Source organism: Channa argus, unplaced genomic scaffold (assembly GCF_033026475.1).
Source record: "Channa argus isolate prfri unplaced genomic scaffold, Channa argus male v1.0 Contig053, whole genome shotgun sequence".
Classification (NCBI taxonomy): Eukaryota; Metazoa; Chordata; class Actinopteri; order Anabantiformes; family Channidae; genus Channa; species Channa argus.
Window position 1 is genome coordinate 130,863 of NW_027125272.1, and position 6,638 is coordinate 137,500.

The following is a 6,638-nucleotide window of genomic DNA, read 5'->3' on the forward strand; positions in this document are numbered from 1 at the left end:
TTTGTATATTTCACATTCTTTTCTCTGCTCTTTCAAATGCTTTCCTCCATCTTACTATACTAACTGCTTTTATTGTCATTATTATGTTATCCAAATGGTTAGAGTCCAATCTGGCATGGTTGAAAGCAGAGTGGCGCAGCCGAAGTGTGATGGGCCCATAACCCAGAGGTCAATGGATCGAAACCATCCTTTGCTAACTGTGTTTTGTAAGCTGACTTAGGGCCTTTACAACCTTTTAGTAAAGTGAACCAGATACAGAAAGTACATATTCACCTACTGTACAATTCCAGATGCATATCATCTTGGGAATGCAATTTTTGTATATTTCAAATTCCTTTCTCTGCTCTTTTAAATGCTTTCCTCCATCTTACTATACTAACTGCTTTTATTGTCATTATTGTGTTACCCAAAGGGTTCGGGTCAAATCTGGGGTACAATGCCAGTTTCATATCAGCATAGCAATCTAGTTTCTACATGTTTCACATCTTTTTCTTTGCACTTTTAAAAATTTCCCTTCTACTCACTATATCTACTGCATTTGGGGCCATTATTGTGTTACCCAAAGCCAACATGGCATGTCTCACATTATGCTCTGTTTAGGAAGCAACTGTTTGTTGGAAGAACTGATGAGTAAAGGTGTTTGTGATGCCCCAGCGGCCTAATGGATAAGGCACTGGCCTCCTAAGCCAGGGATTGTAGGTTCGTAGTCCCATCTGGGGTGGTTGACAGCAGAGTGGCGCAGCGGAAGCATGCTGGGCCCATAACCCAGAGGTCGATGGATCGAAACCATCCTTTGCTAACTGTGTTTTGTAAGCTGACTTAGGGCCTTTACAACCTTTTAGTAAAGTAAACCAGATACAGAAAGTACATATTCACCTACTGTACAATTCCAGATGCATATCAGCTTGGGAATGCAATTTTTGTATATTTCACATTCCTTTCTCTGCTCTTTCAAATGCTTTCCTCCATCTTACTATACTAACTGCTTTTATTGTCATTATTCAATTCAATTCAATTCAATTCAATTCAATTCAATTCAATTCAACTTTATTTATATAGCGCCAATTTACAACAAAGTCATCTCAAGGCACTTTACAGAATAAAGTCCAGACTACACAAGTATGTAGAAGTAACCCAACAAATCCCCCTTGAGCAAGCCATAGGCAACAGTGGAGAGGAAATACTCCCTTTAATGGGAGAAACCTCCAGCAAAAACAGGCACAGGGTGGGCGGCCATCTGCTTTGACCGGTTGGGGTGAGTGGAAAGTGGAGAAAGAAAAGAAAAGAGCAACGAAAAGCAACAACAAAACAACAACAAAAAGCAACAACAACAACAACAACAACAACAACAAAAGCAACAACAAAGCATTGTACAGGTTGTAGGACACAGAATTAATGGCATACAGTGGTGACAAATAAATGTATAGAGAAAAGCTAGTTAGGGTTGAGTGAGGATTTTTAACTATAAGCTTTATCAAAAAGGAAAGTTTTAAGCCTAGTCTTAAAAGTAGAGAGGGTGTCTGCTCCCCGAATTTGGATTGGAAGCTGGTTCCACAGGAGAGGAGCTTGATAGCTAAAGGCTCTGCCTCCCATTCTACTTTTGCAAACTCTGGGAACCACAAGTAGGCCAGTATTTTGGGATCGAAGTGGTCTAATTGGGCGATACAGGACTATGAGATCTTTTAAATATGATGGAGCTTGACCATTAAGAGCTTTGTATGTAAGGAGGAGGGTTTTGAACTCTATTCTAGATTTTATGGGAAGCCAATGAAGAGAAGCTAGTGAAGGTGAAATATGATCTCTCTTTCCTAATCCAGTCAGCACTCTTGCTGCAGCATTTTGGATTAATTGAAGGCTTTTTAGAGAGTTATTAGGACACCCCAGAAGTAGGGAATTACAGTAGTCCAACCTAGAAGTAACAAATGCATGGACCAGTTTTTCGGCATCACTTTGAGACAGGATGCTTCTAATTTTAGCAATGTTCCGTAGGTGGAAGAAGGCTGTTCTAGACATTTGTCTTTTATGTGACGTAAACGCCAAATCTTGGTCAAAGATAACTCCAAGGTTCCTCACCGTAGTACTAGAGGCCAAAGTTATGTCATCTAGAGTAACTATATTGTTAGACAGCATATTTCTCATGTTTTTAGGCCCAAAGAGGATGATTTCAGTTTTGTCTGAATTTAGAAGTAGGAAATTGTAGGACATCCAGTTCTTTATGTCTTTTAGACATGCTTCAAATTTGACTAATTGGTTAGTATCTTCTGGTTTCACAGATAAATAGAGCTGGGTATCATCTGCATATCAGTGGAAGTTTATGGAATGTTTCCTAATGATTTTGCCTAAAGGTGACATGTAGAGATTAAAAAGTATTGGTCCTAACACAGAGCCCTGTGGAACTCCATAGCTGACTTTGGTGCATAAAGAAGAGTCATCATTAACATGAACAAGTTGGAATCTGTCTGACAGATAAGATTTAAACCAATGTAATGTGGTTCCTTTAATCCCAAATCCATGTTCTAGTCTCTGTAATAAAATGTTGTGGTCAATGGTGTCAAATGCGGCACTAAGGTCTAGTAAGACGAGTACAGACACAAGTCCATTATCTGAAGCCAGGAGAAGATCATTGGAGACTTTTACCAGTGCTGTTTCTGTACTGTGATGAGCTCTAAATCCTGACTGAAAGTCTTCATACAAATTATTCCTGTAAAGGTGATCACATAATTGTTTTGCAACTACTTTTTCAAGGATTTTAGAAATAAACGGGAGATTTGATATTGGTCTATAGTTGGCTAAATCACCTGGATCAAGACAAGGTTTTTTAAGTAATGGTTTGATTACAGCAACTTTATAGGCCTTTGGTACATAGCCAGTTTCTAAAGATAGGTTAATCAAATCTAATATGAAAGTGTCTATTAAAGGTAGAACATCTTTAAGCAATTTGGTTGGAACAGGGTCTAAAAGACATGTTGTTAGTTTTGAGGAGGCGGTAGTTGAACTTAGCTCAGTGAGATCTATGGGTGAAAAGCAGTCTAAGATGGATTGGGGCCTTATTGAGGATTCTATAGCTGTTGTACATGAAGATCTAGCCGTAATATTTGTAGGGAGGATCTGGTGAATCTTTTCCCTAATGGCTACAATTTTACTAGTAAAGAAAGTCATAAAGTCATTGCTGCTCAAAGTTAAGGGAATACTAGGCTCAACAGAACTATGGCTCTTAGTCAGCCTGGCTACAGTGCTGAACAGAAACCGGGGGTTGTTCTTGTTTTCCTCTATTAATGCGGAATAATATGCTGTTCTGGCATCACGGAGAGCTTTTTTGTATGTTTTTAAACTGTTTTTCCAGGCTAACCGGGATTCTTCTAAATTAGTGGAACGCCACTTCCTCTCTAACTTTCGTGTTGCCTGCTTTAAGCTGTGCATTTGTGAATTGTACCATGGAGGTCGGCTCCTCTGATTCACTGCCTTCTATTTCAAAGGGGCAACTGTATCTAGTATCCTACGCAGTGAGGCGGCAGAATCGTCAACTAAATAATCAATTTGCACAGGAGTAAGATGGCTACTCACCATAGTATTGACACATGGTGGTGAAAAAGATGAAGAAATAATTTCTTTAAATGTATTCACAGCATTTTCAGATAAACATCTGCTGTAGTGGAATTTTTTCCTAACTGCTGTATAGTCCGTTATTGTAAATTCAAATGTTATTAGAAAATGGTCAGACAGAAGAGAATTATGAGGAAATACTATTAAATTATCAGTTTCAATGCCATATGTAAGGACAAGGTCTAACGTGTGACTAAAACAATGAGTGGGTTTATTTACATTTTGGGAAAAACCAATTGAATCTAATAATGACTTAAACGCAGTGCTCAGACAGTTACTGTCAGCATCTACATGAATGTTAAAGTCACCCACTATAATGACTTTATCTGTACTAAGCACTAAATCAGATAGAAAATCAGAAAATTCAATCAAAAACTCTGAATAAGGGACTGGAGGACGGTACACGATAACAAATAATAGTGGTTTTTGAGTTTTCCAGTTTGGGTGTGAAAGGCTAAGAGTAAGACTCTCAAATGAGGTATAACTATGTTTAGGTCTAGGAATTATTGATAAGCTAGAGTGAAATATTGCTGCTACTCCTCCACCTCGGCCTGTGCATCTAGGAACATGATAATTAATATGACTTTGGGGGGTTGACTCATTTAAACTGACATATTCTTCCTGCTGCAACCACGTTTCAGTGAGACAAAATAAACCAATTTGATGATCATTTATCAAGTCATTTACTAACAAAGATTTAGAAGAGAGAGATCTGATGTTTAATAATCCACATTTAAAAGTTTTGGGTTTTGGTTCAGTATGAGCAGTTGTATTACCCAAAGGGTTCGAGTCCAATCTGGTGTGGTTCAAAGCAGAGTGGCGCAGCGGAAGCGTGCTGGGCCCATAACCCAGAGGTCGATGGATCGAAACCATCCTCTGCTAACTGTGTTTTGTAAGCTGACTTAGGGCCTTTACAACCTTTTAGTAAAGTGAACCAGATACAGAAAGTACATATTCACCTACTGTACAATTCCAGATGCATATGAGCTTGGGAATGCAATTTTTGTATATTTCACATTCTTTTCTCTGCTCTTTCAAATGCTTTCCTCCATCTTACTACACTAACTGCTTTTATTGTCATTATTGTATTACCCAAAGGGTTCGAGTCCCATCTGGGGTGGTTGACAGCAGAGTGGCGCAGCGGAAGCCTGCTGGGCCCATAACCCAGAGGTCGATGGATCGAAACCATCCTCTGCTAACTGTGTTTTGTAAGCTGACTTAGGGCCTTTACAACCTCTTAGTAAAGTGAACCAGATACAGACAGTACAAATTCATCTACTGTACAATGCCAGTTTCATATCAGCATGGCAATCTAGTTTCTACGTGTTTCACATTTTTTTCTTTGCACTTTTAAAAATTTCCCTTCTACTCACTATATCTATTGCATTTGGGGCCATTATTGTGCTACCCAAAGCCAACATGGCATGTCTCACATTATGCTCTGTATAGGAAGCAACTGTTTGTTAGAAGAACTGATGAGTAAAGGTGTTTGTGATGCCCCAGTGGCCTAATGGATAATGCACTGGCCTCCTCTGCCAGGGATTGTGGGTTCAAGTCCCATCTGGGGTGGTTGACAGCAGAGTGGCGCAGCGGAAGCGTGCTGGGCCCATAACCCAGAGGTCGATGGATCGAAACCATCCTCTGCTACCTGTGTTTTGTAAGCTGACTTAGGGCCTTTACAACTTTTTAGTAAAGTGAACCAGATACAGAAAGTACATATTCACCTATTGTACAATTCCAGATGCATATCAGCTTGGGAATGCAATTTTTGTATATTTCACATTCTTTTCTCTGCTCTTTCAAATGCTTTCCTCCATCTTACTATACTAACTGCTTTTATTGTCATTATTGTATTACCCAAAGGGTTCGAGTGAAATCTGGTGTGGTTCAAAGCAGAGTGGCGCAGCGGAAGCGTGCTGGGCCCATAACCCAGAGGGCGATGAATCGAAACCATCCTCTGCTAACTGTGTTTTGTAAGGGTATTTAAGGCCTTTACAATGTCTTAGTAAAATGAACCAGATACAGACAGTACATATTCATCTACTGTACAATTCCAGATGCATATCAGCTTGGGAATGCAATTTTTGTATATTTCACATTCTTTTCTCTGCTCTTTCAAATGCTTTCCTCCATCTTACTATACTAACTGCTTTTATTGTCATTATTATGTTACCCAAAGGGTTTGAGTCCAATCTGGCGTGGTTGAGAGCAGAGTGGCGCTGGGGAAGCGTGCTGGGCCCATAACCCAGCGGTCGATGGATCGAAACATCCTCTGCTAACTGTGCTTTGTAAGGGTATTTAGGGCCTTTACAACGTTGTTACGGCCCTGGCCGTATGTTTGTTTGTACTTTGTTGTTCTTATAGGTGCCCTGCCTGATTGGCCGGATTGGGGGGCAGTACCGGAAGCCGATTGGTCCATCCTACACTTCCTGGAGTTTGAAAAGTATGGTTCCCAACTGCCAGCGAGAGGCTTTTTCTGGTAGCAGCACCTGTTCGCTTGTTCTTGGCCTTATTTAGCATTTGTTTTGAACTGTTAGGTTTTGTGGCGTGGCTTTGTTTGTAAATTGTACATTTTGTAAATAGTATTTAATCTGTAGGGGTGAACTGCCATTTTCTTTTGAATGTTTTCCTTTGTTTCACATTAGGGAGTTAGGGTTAGCGACTGTCTTTTTGTTTGTTTCTTTCTATCAGGCTAGCTAGCACTTTCTGTGGGGAATAGTTTATTTTGTTTATTATGTTGGCCTTGGTTCACCCTGAGCTGTAGTGTCATGATTTGTTTGACACTTTTTTCGTTACAATAAATATTTTCCTGTTTGAAACACCGTAACTTATCTTTGTATGTTGCACCTCTACCCCCTAGACAGGGGCGTAACAAACGTCTTAGTAAAATGAACCAGATACAGACAGTACATATTCATCTACTGTAAAATTCCAGATGCATATCAGCTTGGGAATGCAATTTTTGTATATTTCACATTCTTTTCTCTGCTCTTTCAAATGCTTTCCTCCATCTTACTATACTAACTGCTTTTATT